A 13,453-nucleotide genomic window follows, 5' to 3' on the forward strand; every position below is an offset into this window, starting at 1 on the left:
GATGGAGGAATAGAAAGCAGTATTCAATGTTTACTGCAGATTAGCTCCACGTCAGAAATGAGCAAGCTTGTCATATGTCTATCTCCATAGAGGCTGACTCATCATGTTAATCACATAGCTATCATATGCCTAAAACAGTCCTGATGCTCTTCTAGGTAATTACACATCCTGTCATGTTCACAGCTACAGTTGGGATACCTTTGTTATCATGTTACTCTGATATTGGAAGCATACATTCAATATTTTCCCAATACTCTGCTAAGCTTACCAATAGCACACAATCCTTTTGCCTGAATCACAGAGACTGGACACCCGAGAGAAAAGCTGAAGCTAGTTAGCGGCAAAATGTGACACTTTACTATTGACTCAAATTGGACAACAAGTGCATGCTAACACGTGGCTAATTAGCACTACATGTATGAAGACTATGCCAAGGAACTCGAGGGCTTCCTGTCAGGCAGTAAAGTAGTAGTCTGGAAGTGTGTTGGTGCGAAGCCTAGAATAAACAAGTTCCCTGGGAAATGTGAGGATGCTACTGGATCTTGATTGATTGATTGATTGAAAAGTTTATTAACAGCTTGTATATTGGGTACAGTACAGTACAGCTCAAAACATACAATTGTTAAGGGGATGCAGACCAGAGAAAGACTTTCGTCTTGTTTACATCAGGGTCCCCCATTTCCAATTCATCATGTCATATAAGACATATTTTACATACAGATGGCTTATTTACAATTTACATACAGGTGGTTTTTTACATACAGATTGCTTATTTACAATTTTCATTTTCGATTTCGTTCTAATACATCCTAACCGGACATTTAAGACATACCAAGTCTACAGATATACAGTTAGTAACAGAGTCTAAAATGCGAGTATATACATAGATGGGGGGGGGGGGAAGCTGTCCATTGAACGACAGGTTGAGATTTGTACCATTACCGGGGCCAGTTTTGCAATGCTCTCCCCCGAAGGTGCTCTTTAAGAGAGGTTTTGAAGGTAAGTATAGTTTTACTTTCCTTTACAGTTGTGGGAAGAGCGTTCCACCTTGATGTGGCATAATTGCGAAACGTGTATTCCCCCTTTTTTGTGCCAAATCTGGGTTTCACATGATTTGTGGAGCTCCCTCTGGTGTTATGATCATGGTATTCCTTGACCTTTGGGAATAATTTTGACATGTACATGGGTACCATAGAGGTGTAGTGGATCTTGTAGACCAGGCCCATTGCAAGTAGCTGTACTCTGTCGTCTACTCTAAGCCATCCTAGGTTGTAATCGTATAATTTCTGACTTTTGTTGCCGTCTGTGAGGAAAATAAATGGGGCTCAGAGCCTAAGAATACGGAAATCTGTATTTTTTAAATCTTTTTTTCCTTCTAATTTGTTATTCTTTTCAAAATAACACACTGTTATTTACTCACCAATAACACACAATTATCCTTGCTTTTATTTATTGGTTTAATTCCATAATCACTGGCTTTTTTGGCGTCCGCCAGGAACTGAATTTCAAAATAAAAATAACCGGAAACAGACGTAGGCATTTCGAGCGATTACCCAAGATCCTCACCTATGGTTTTAAGCTCGTTTATTGGATGTTTTAGCCGCAATGCATGCTGGGATTTGGTGTTTATATGATATGAAATCCGGAAAACATTTAAAAAGAATAAAAGAATACTTAATTCCGAGTGCTCTTGCTTTTCTCTTTGAAAGTCATCACATAACGGCATTGTAATACACGGTTCGGCTGCATTGTATATTACAGATCTGCCGTAGTTCTTTATTTATAGAGCCCTGATGAGAAGACCTTTGGAAAAACTGACAAAATGCCGCCGAAACGGAATACTTGACGTGGATCATAAATATATTCAATAATTAAACAACATCTTCAATTTATCTTCACACAATACGTCTCCTTGCAGTATCAACACTAATTCGGCTGACTTTTACATTTGATCTAATTCACAGATAGGTTATATTTACACCATAACGGTGCACAGCTGATATAAAAGGACTGTAGTTTTTAAAGATATTACTGATTTTCTTTGAATGTAAGAATGTAAATACTGAGTCTGAAATAGTATAGCAATATGCTGTAAAATTATGTGAAAGCATGCATAAAACTACACATCTTCAGATGTTGTACGAAAACATAAGTGTCCTACACTAATAATACAAAGTTATTATGGCTGTGTGTACCTTGTGTGCACCGCCTAGTGGTTAAAGCACGTTATTGAATTATTGTGTTTTATTTGATTACAAAAATATTAAGAGTACATACTTTCATAGGGGGAAAGTATAAATATAGAATATAAAAAATCAAGAAGATACTTTAAGTGATCTCTACAATAAAACAGTTTAGTGCAGGATGTACAAAGATATTAATAGGAGGAGGTGCAAAACAGAAAAACGAATTAACCTTTATTTAAACATTAAATAACAGATTAAGGTCTTCTTTTAAATAAAAAAAAACTTTGGGGGTATCTATCTACAGATAAATATTAAGCCTGACAAAGTACTTAACGTCTAATATATTGCTTTCCTGCAATGTTAACTATGTTGAAGCACTTATTTTAACTGATATTATACATATGAATTATACTCGTATGTATGTAGATAGAATAAGAAATGTGCAGAATATGACAGTTTAATGGTGGAGGTTCACACATATTGATAGATGTCTTGTAATGCACTGTTGAGGAACCTGTGACCCAAGTGTTTCATTCATTGCATAACTACACCGTAGTTGTGTATATGATATGTCAATACACCTTTGAAAATCTTGAAAGGGATGTGCAAAATAGCCATAATATACAGTCTTTAATTAACTATTAGTAGAGAATAACGAGTAATGAATATACTTTATTACTTGCAGATACATGTTTAGTCTTCTCAAGCACCAACTATCAAATATCTCTCCTGATTGTTGGCACTTGACAATCACCTTACCTGAATTTTACTCAGGTGTAACTAAAGTCTGATTTAAGGGTTGTTTATATTTCACATAATTAATCAGAATCTGCAAAGTAACTCAAATAAATGCAGTGGAGTAAAAATACCAGGTTAACCTCTGAATTGTAGTGGAGTAGAATTACAAAGTAACAATGAGCTGTCATGATGTGGGTATTAATGCTGCACATTATGGACACAAGCGATTTTCACCCATTTATTAATTATATGTTTTACATTTGATAACACCAATGTGTTTAATACTGGCAACTTCTAATTGTGGGAAAAACGAAAACGTTCAGTAGAGACGTCCCATAGAACATTTTGCGAAACACAATAGCCAGCATGTGTAGGTCTGGGGGGGGCGTTCGATTCCAGTTTTGGATAGTCTGGCGTGGTTTCGTTCCATTTCACACAGCTGTTTGACGCTCTGCGTAACCTTACGGAGACTGTAGTCCTAAACGATAGCTGGGGATTATGGGTAGTGTAGTGTCTTCGGCCATCCTAAACTCAGAAATGTTGACAATCGCAATGATGCTGATGATGCTCGAAATGTCCCTTATAGTCCCTTATAACGATCTCCTCATTGCTGCTGACTCTGGCCGCCTCAGCATCCTCATCCTCCTGGACCTCTCTGCAGCATTTGACACCATCTCTCACAACATCCTCCTCACCCGCCTCTCAGACCTCCTAGGTGTCACTGGCACAGCGCTGTCCTGGTTGACATCCTACCTCCACAACAGGAAACAGTTTGTATCCATCAGTGGCTCAAACTCAGCCCCGGCCCCAGTCCACCACGGTGTACCCCAGGGCTCTGTGCTTGGCCCCCTCCTGTTCACCATTTACATGCTCCCCCTCGGCCAGATCATCCGACATCATGGACTCAACTTCCACTGCTACGCTGATGATACCCAATTGTATCTCAGCACCACTCCATCCTCCCAGCTCCTCCCTCAGTCTCTCATCAACTGCCTGCATGACATCAAAGCATGGATGTCATGCAACTATCTGAAACTAAACAGCATGAAAACAGAGCTCATGGTTGTGGCACCCAAGGCCCTGCTCCAGAAGGTTGGTGACTTCGTCCTTGAGGTTGACGGCTGCTCCATCTCCCCATCTCCTGAAGCCCGCAACCTGGGTGTCATCCTCGACTCCACCCTTTCCTTCCATTCCCACGTCAAATCTGTGACCAAATCTGCCTTTTATCACCTGAGGAACATTGCCAGACTCCGACCGTCACTCTCGGAGTCGGTTGCCGAAACCCTAGTCACCACCCGCTTGGACTACTGCAATGGTGTCCTGTTCGGGGTTCCCAACAAAACCCTGGACAGGCTCCAGTATGTCCAAAACTGTGCTGCTAGGGTACTCACGCACACAAAGCCATGGCAGCACATCACTCCCACCCTCATCCACCTACACTGGTTGCCGGTCAAGTCCCGCATATCCTACAAAATCCTCCTCCTTACCTACAAATCCCTCCATGCCCTTGCCCCCCAGTACCTATCGGACATCCTTCACCCACATGCCCCACCCCGGAACCTGCGGTCCTCAGACTCTGGCCTGCTTACCACCCCCCGCACCAAACTGCGAACCTACGGGGACAGAGCCTTCAGTGTGGCAGCCCCCACCCTCTGGAACGCTCTCCCTGCGGAGATACGCAACATCCCCACACTTGAAGCCTTCAAAAGGGCCCTCAAGTCCCATCTGTTTGCCAAGGCTTTCGGCCCCTAAATCGATCTGTTGTTCTGTTTGTCTGTCTTTTGTTTTGTTATGTTTGTCTTTGCACTATTACTTGTGAAGCGACCTTGGGTCCCCTGAAAGGCGCTATAGAAATCGAAGCTATTATTATTATTATTATTATAGGCCTACGTCTGTTTCCGGTTATTTTTATTTTGAAATTCAGTTCCTGACGGACGCCAAAAAAGCCCGAGATTATGGAATTAAACCAATAAATAAAAGCAAGGATAATTGTGTGTTATTGGTGAGTAAATAACAGTGTGTTATTTTGAAAAGAATAACAAATTAGAAGGAAAAACATATTTAAAAATACAGATTTCTGTATTCTGAGGCTCTGAGCCCCATTTTTTTTCCTCACAGACGGCAACAAAAGTCCGAAATTATACGATTTAAAATAAAAGCAATAACTGTGGCTTGATATTGAGTAAGAACATGTTTTTATGAACCACACAGCTTCCGGTCTCCCACGACCCGACCGGAGAAAAAGACGTGCTGCAGGCAGTAGAAATACATTGCTTTTAAAATCGTGCTGTGCAACACGAAAAAAAGGGGCAAATCGTGTTGGTGAACACGAATCAATAGATTAAAAATCGTGTTGGTGAACACGAATCAATAGATTAAAAATCGTGTTGGTGAACACGAAATGCCGTGAGACTGGGTTGGGATATCCTCTCATCCAAACACGGCATGTAAGCAATTCTGAAAGCAGACGGCTACAGGGAAAGCTCTCAACTGGGCCTCACAACTCTTATATGGGTGATTTTGAGGTTAAATATGTAAGGGGGAATTAAGAACATCAAATGTGATGCTTTCCCAAGGATAAGCCACATGTTCTCGCTAGACATGCAACGATCGATCCAGGTATTTGTGCATGGAAATTGTCTGCAAAGGCTAAAAATGAAAAATCTTTGCCACTGAACACCTGCTTTTTTCTACTGCATGTCACCTCCTCTCAATGCACAACTTGACCTTTTCTTGAAACACAGACTTCTTATGGAAGCAGATGGAGTTTGCAAGTTAGGGGTCTTATGCTATTTCCTATGTCACCCATCTGTTCCTGAGCTCCAAGAGGAATTACAACAATGAGAAATCACACCTTAACACACCAGAAACCTTGATAGACAGCCACCTGAGCCCCCGTCTGAAGAGTCTCACCACCCCACATGCCAACCACCATGTGTGAAGATTCACCTCACTTATCCCATATAACCCCATCTATGTCAGCCTCACTGCCGGTAACCATTCAACTACTCTCAGCTGTATTAAACACCCCGTCTTTGGCCGGAAAATCATTTAAATTAATGATCTAATTATCCAGCCCATCTTGGTTTTATGTTTTAACAAAAAATTGACAAAGTTTACAATGCAGCGGTCTCCCAACTTCAGTTTTATGAGTTCATCAAGGGAGGAGGTGAACATACCGTTTAGTTGAATATTTCATTCAAGTGTAGGCAGAGGGAGTCGTATGGGTGCTTCTTAACTGTTTTGTAAAAGCATAACGGCCTAAATTCTGTCTATCGTGTGCATTGACTTAAACTACATAGCTTCAAATCTGCAAATAGTCAACACTATTTCCAACAGGACCTGAACATTGCATAATAGAAGCCAATCGAGACACCTCGGTTATGAAAAGCTGCAGGCGTAAATCAAACCAATTTTTAAGTGAAATCATTAAAAAGGCTGTTTAAAAAAAGCTTTCTGGCACTAAACATCTGTTTTGATGAGTCAGCATTTGTAACACAACACAGCAAACAGTATTGTTGAGGACTTGAATGGCATCTCTAGGATTAGATTTCAAGTGCTGCATTGACCAAATCACTTTAGTGGACACAACCCTATTTTAGTGTGTCTTTTTTATTACCTCGTGTTCCTTTTCTTAATGACTTGTAGATTTCCTTTGTTGAAAAGTGTCTTACAAATACTTTTCCTTGCCTTTTTGTGGCTTTTGCAAGTTTCTAAATCACTATTCCTTTTTTTGGTGTCCTGATAGCAGTCATTATACACACTTGTGGAAACCAGAAGGGCAGACAAATATTGCTCTCAACTCAATACGGGTCCTCTCAACCCATTCCCCTCCTATTCTTAAAGTAACTACAGCTGTGGAGGTGCACTGTTTGATTTTCACGCACAAAAAGACTAGGACACAAAGTGCCCCCTAAAAATGTTCCACCATAAAAAAGGAAGCCTCGAAAAGCAAATATGTTTCCCCCCCTGCCACCAAAGGATTGTAGGAGACATAACCCAAAGAAGCATTGAAAGGCTTGAGAAGAAAGACTACAGCTAAGATGTTGGTTACAATTTCCAGGCATCTACCATTTTACCAGCTGTATTCCTCATGGGGAAAACACACAGACAAGCTTGGAAGTGGCCTTATTGGATTTTTTGTTTGGTGTTTGCTTCTTTCAAATCACTCTTGATACAAAAATAAATCTGTGGAAATTGAATTTGCATTCCCAATGAGTGTCTGGGAAATAATGTAGCTGTGTCCCTACATTGTGCTTCAACAGAGTGACCATAGAGACTACTTATTTCTCTGGGATGGTTTGTTGGATGCGTGCCCGGGTAACGGTCATTGCCCGCTGCTTTGGCATCGAGCTCTCGTGGGCAGCGCTACTAAAATGTGAGTCCATGGATCATAGTCAAAAAACAAGCCAACGGGGAATATCAAATTGCAGCATGGAATACAAACAGCTTTTATGATCTGTGTGAATACTATGTGTGGGTATCTTTGACCTTGAAGAGTCTTTATTTTTTGTGTTTTATGCCTCTAGTGTAAGATGTTTCCCTAAACCACAAAAATAACTTTTCCTACTAAGCTTTGCCACAATCTTAACTTCGTATGTGTCTTCAACAGCCATTCCTATTTCTCCCTGCTTTCATCCACCTACACTGCAACTTTGCACTCCTCTGATCTAACCAAGAACACAGAATGACGACGAGATGGATCTTTTTCTAACCTCCTGGTAGAGAGGGAAGCCAGCAAATGCCAGAGAGGTAAGACTTCCCTGCCCACTCAAGGTCTGGCAGCTCATTAGGGTTCTATTCTCAACCATGTGTGAGCAATTGCCTGCAGGTGACAGAGGCTTTCCACTTTTCAGAAATGTGCACAGAAAGAGAAACTCTACTCAGCCATTGTACACGCTAATAATACCTCGGTTACACGGATCTACATCGTGACCATTTTTGCATAAATGTACTCCACATTATACACAGTGAGCTCCCATCATCCCCCCCCCCCCCCTGCCTCTCAGCTTCACTTTTCCGACACACTTTTTCATTTATTTGTGGTGAGGTCGTTTGAATTTCTCTTATAATATTTATTTTCAAAAGTGTGATTCAGGTCATTGTTGCAGGTCATCTTGACTAAGCACAATGAAGTCGTATTCTTTTCATGCAGTCTATTATACAACTCAAAAAGCTCTAACCTTGTATTTAGCAGTTTAATCTGCAAAAGCTAACTTATAAATCTTTTGCTTTTTTTTGTAGCCGGTTTATCAAAAGTTTCTAGCCAAAAATACACTTTCAAATATTGATTATATTTAGTAATTGTTGATGTTTCTATCCCTCTATCCTCTCATTTCTGGCAAATCCTTCAAATATTCTTGTGATTAAAGTCTTACCTTTTATACTTCAGGCATTTCAGTCTGCCATTTTAGTTTAGACTGATACAACTTTTCATTACATTTTGTCACTAGATTTTACGGCTTCACAGTCATTAAAAGACATTTCCTATCTGCATTTGCACCAGCAATGCTTTTGTGAGTTGATTCCCAATTTAAAGACCTAATGTGCGCCAGATTTCCACTTATCATTGAGTGGATGTCGTTGGTCATCTTGCCTTAATGAGCTGCTCACCCTCAAACACTTTCATTAATGTGGTTTCGAGTGGAACGTTTTGTTGTCGGAAAATGATCAAAGGGCTTAGGCTTTTTTGTATTCCAAGAAAGCATTGATTCTCCAGGGAAATATTGTTTCCCTTGTCCTTATTTTTCAGAATAGAAAAGAGACTCAGCAGCGTAACGTGTCCTTGAGTATGATGTGGTAGAATCACAACAGCCTTCGTCACCCTCTGCTACTTTGAGGATGACTACATTTGGCCAAACAGCTCGTTCCAGTGAGTCTTTTCTTCTGCATCTTATTCACGTTCCTTCTTGGCAAGAATCCTCAGATTTCATACTGAATATCATCTACCTCAGACTAAACATATCCTCCATCAGAAGCCTGTTTCAGCTGAACCCCACTGTGTGCAGGGAGGGACAAGGCCAACAGATTCAATGTTGTTCCATTTTGCTACACTGGCAGCCAGTGTTTCAGTTGACTTGTTATGTTTCAAACAACAACTTGTCTGTCACAACAGAATCCATTTGATGCCCTCGAATTTGCCGAGCCAGACTGGCTAAACATGGCATTTAGCATGATTGACCATCATCCAATCAAACTTGAACTATTGACAAGCACACCTGCAGCTAATAAGATGGGGGCGAATATTATCTTTAATAATACACTCAGCTTTATTTTCTTTTAGAAAAACATTGAGTGTAGCAGGAAAGCTGAAAGGGGCAGAGTAGAAAAGACAAACAAAGGGAGATTGATTTTCATGTGAGGCCAGGGGGATGCATGTGGTTTACTGTAAGCAGCACTTCTTTACCTTCATCCCCTTCACAATGATCTCTTTGAGAGACGTCCAAGCCGTGTGCGGCGTCTGTCGATGCGGCGAAACGGAATGCATCATGCAATCATTGTATCCGTGTGGTGAAGCGAGGGGCCTGAGTCTTCTGGCAGGCAGACAGAAATACGTACGTGGTCGGAAAAGCAATTGACTTCAATCACTTCCACTTTCAGTTGTGTTATTATGATGGCGGATATGTGTGGGCCCCGTCACACGGAGAATTATCCCACTCAGCTGGAGACTCATACATACAGCTTGAATGCAGTTCCAGCAAACAGATCAAAACATCGCCGTACATGGGCTTTCCAGCACAACGAGATAAACGCGCGCCGTTCAGGAAGTTTGCTATTATCTTTATATATTTCCATTTTTCTCTCTGGCTCTGAACAGTATTGGCAGACGCAGCAAAAGCGCACTACATCTCTGTCTCACATACATGTGTGCTTTCATCCACGGACGAGGTTAACCGTTTCCTCATTCGGCACAATTAGTGGAAAAGTCAATACTACATAGACCCCTCTGAAAACTGTTTATGAGATTCCGTAATCCTTGGGTGAATTATTGACCTCTGCTTCAGCCACGCTCCTTTGTTTTCAACACACGGCACACATTCACACACCCAGGCCAACTCTTTGACACATCCCCTTGCACAGCAATATGATAATACATTGCATAATGCACACACACTGAAAACCCCACACAGGCCCACTTGCATGGACGTGCCGTGAGCTGCAGATATAGCGCAGGAGTGGCTGGTTCTGGGTCAGGCGAGGTGGCCTTAGCGGCCCCCCCATCAGCCGGGGTAGAGCCAGAAGCGGCAGCGTGATGGGAACTGGAACAAATGCGAAGGGAAAAGAGGCTCACGGTCCCGCGGTTCTGGCTCGAGCTGACTCAACATCGGCTTGACACATGGAGAAAGAAATGAGACACATGAAGGCTTTATGGGGAAACAAAGGGGGAGTGGAGAGGACAGGCGTAAGGGTGATTAGGGAGGGGGGACAATACATGTGGTGTACATGTGGTCAGCAAGGCAGAGGGCAGGCTGCCATGCTCCTTTAAAGCTTCGGGCAGATGCTCGCAGACAAAACACACACTCTACACATGGACTACACAGGAGTCCACCCTCGCGTTCATACAGTATGCTGGCGTGGTCGAACACACACTATGTGTCAAAGGCTGAGAAAACAAAAAAAAAAGATTTCTTTTGAGCACACACCCTGTGATGGAATGTCAGTTTGATCACTGCATTTCAATACTATATGCAACCAAAGGGAAATGAATTATGCAACATATTAAAATGAATAAAAAGCAAGATAGAATGTTCCCGGAGGGTTCTCATTGCTTTATAAGGCTTAATTACAACTTGTGAAGCATTATGTTAATAATATGTGGCCTGTGTGTGCGTTCCCTGATTAAGAATCCTCCCACACCGCCTTTTGAACTGGTGGAGGTTTGAAAAACAGCAACTCTTAAAACGGCTCTTCACGTTAGAAACTGTTATGGAATATTTGCCCCCAAGGCTTGATCAAACAGCTCGCAGTGAATTATCAAAGTAACAGCTCCTTCATTCAGACGCTGCTTCTCCGAGGGAGGCGTTAGTTATTATGAGGAGAGTGGCCTCTTCAAACGAAAGCTTTCGAAAGATATAGCAAGAACGCCATGGGTGTTCATCTCAAAGGGAAATGAGCGAAATGCAAAGGTTTGTGTTTACATTGAAAAGCACATTTTAATCTGGAGAGGACTCAAGGTCTTTCATAAATATTTGCTAGTGCTTACTGCACTGTTAAAATGGTACTTGCCGGTCCCTTGTCCCTTGTAAGAGTCCCTTTGGTGCCATCAACATGTTAAATCCCAGACAGAGATCATTCACGGACATTCAGACGTGGTTCAGCTGTGTCTGCTGCCTAGCTTAACTTCTGTCAATGAGCGTTATGTAAAACACGTCTGACTTCCTCCGGCTGGCCACACTCGAGCACTTTCCATGAACCCCATTGAAGCTCCGATTGTTTACAAGCATTAAGAAAAGCTCGAGTTTCAACCCGTCCGTGGTCATCTTTCAAACCATTGTTCCTCTCTTTGTCCATCATTGTACGCTATAAATAAAATACAAACAATTCAGCACAGACTGAAGTTCAATGGTCGGGTTTGTTTTACAGAGTAGCCTCCTGCTATTTTAATTCGAATAATGCAGCCATCACAGGCGTTGGCTTGGAGCCATCCTATTACTTTCTCTGTTCAACTTTTATATTATGCGTAGGTCTGTTCCACTATCTAACCATCACACACTATAAAGCGATGATACGCACAACAAAAAGACATCTCAACGAGAAACGTGAGCTGAACCTTCTATAAATAGATAATGAATGCTGAATATTTACCCTCTCCGCTCTTCCCTGTGCATGTAGTGTGACACATCGATGATTCCACCTGCAATTAGGGGTGTGACATGTTGATTGACATCTCTAACAAGACTGGAGGACAGCACTCATTTCCTCAGAATCGTGTCTGTTTCTCAAATGAGCGTACAGGAATTTCCGAATAACACATTGCGTGTGGATTTACAAACAGTTCTCCTTTTTAGCGGTGCGGAATTTGTGCAGAGGCTAAAGTTGAATACTCATGATATTATTTGAGCAGCTAACAGTGCTAATAATTGTTTTATTTTGTGATTTGAGACTCTGCTTAACCGAGGACTAAAGGAGTTAGAATTGGGCTTCAACAAGGTTGCTACTTAGCACTGGTGCCAGTTTAAAGACAACCTTTGAAGCAAATGAAAAAAGTTAGCTTCATATTTTTTCAAGTTTTCTCTCCTGCCTTAAACTTGCAGCTTGTTTTGGATGTTAGTCCATATTGAATGGTCATTATCAGTTCTCACCATTACCATACATAGTGCGTGTGAAGTTAAAACTTCTTTGCAGCAATGTTGAGCCAATCATGAAATGAGTGAAACTGGATTCGCCTGTCAATACACTGATATTTATTGAGAGCCTCAGCGGCCGGAGAGTTCACAGCATATCACAGTTCTCCTGTAAGATACCAGCAAACCCTGCCCCAAAAGCGCCCAGCACCCATCTATACAAAGAGAAGAGGAGGGCCCTAAAACACGCGGGTTTTCCTTTAATGCATGCCAGATGTCGAGACAAAGACTCGTTGCATTGTAACCCCACATGAGCCAAGCTTCTCCCCCACAAGACATCAGATGACCTCTTGACCTGTGTCTTCCTGAGAAGCTATGGATCACATTACAGGCAGGAATACACTTTAACCATTAAACAGATTCCCGAGGACAAATCACTAAACTCTATATACTTTAACAAGACCAAAATATTCCTTTACAGTGCGATTATTATTGTACTTCATACAAGTGACAAAATAATTATTTGTATTATAATTATTACTATTAATATTACCACTATTGCACAGAGAATATTTGTTCCCCTGTTTCAGCATCATGATCCTGAGACCTGAAACTAATTAGTCATTTCACGACCCTGTTGTAATCAGTGTGAATATAAAACAAATGAGCTGAAGGTTCTTGCCTTTCTCACTTGGATAAAAGTATTTTCTGGAACAATGACTTACACGACTTGCAGTGAGGGCACGGTGAACTCTGACAGTTCTCTTATCGCAAACTCATTTGAGATGATTATAATATGTACACCGTCGCACCATGGAGTGAGACTAAAGAAAGCACTGTTGGAGGTGGGATGAGAAACTAAGAGATCAGACAGATAAAAAGAGGCAGGAATACATGTGTGTGTGTGTGTGTGTGTGTGTGTGTGTGTGTGTGTGTGTGTGTTGGACTTGCCCTGGAATCACACTGAGAGTCACACATTGTAATAAGTGTCGCAAAGGTTAATGTAGTGCCTCCTCCGGCAACCCCGCAAGACCTCTAATAGAGATGGGAAATGAAATAACTCTTAGACACACATTTAGATCTGGATTACATTGAGAAGATGGTGTACTACACACACACACACACACACACACACACACACACACACACACACACACACACACACACCACCACCAACACAACACACACACACACACACACACACACACACACACACAACACACACACACAACCACACACACACAC

The 13,453-nt window shown here is 41.6% G+C and overlaps 1 long non-coding RNA gene across 1 annotated transcript in view; it reads right to left on the reverse strand.

Annotated features, from left to right (window-relative positions):
• Nucleotides 1-13,453, reverse strand: part of LOC117546887 — a 56,907-nt gene that overhangs the window by 13,440 nt on the left and 30,014 nt on the right. Inside the window, exon 3 of the long non-coding RNA XR_004569091.1 lies at nucleotides 11,730-11,778. This is a non-coding gene — a long non-coding RNA (uncharacterized LOC117546887). The remainder of the gene's footprint in view (nucleotides 1-11,729; nucleotides 11,779-13,453) is intronic.

The sequence above is a fragment of the Gymnodraco acuticeps genome, unplaced genomic scaffold (genome assembly GCF_902827175.1).
Source record: "Gymnodraco acuticeps unplaced genomic scaffold, fGymAcu1.1, whole genome shotgun sequence".
NCBI lineage: Eukaryota > Metazoa > Chordata > Actinopteri > Perciformes > Bathydraconidae > Gymnodraco > Gymnodraco acuticeps.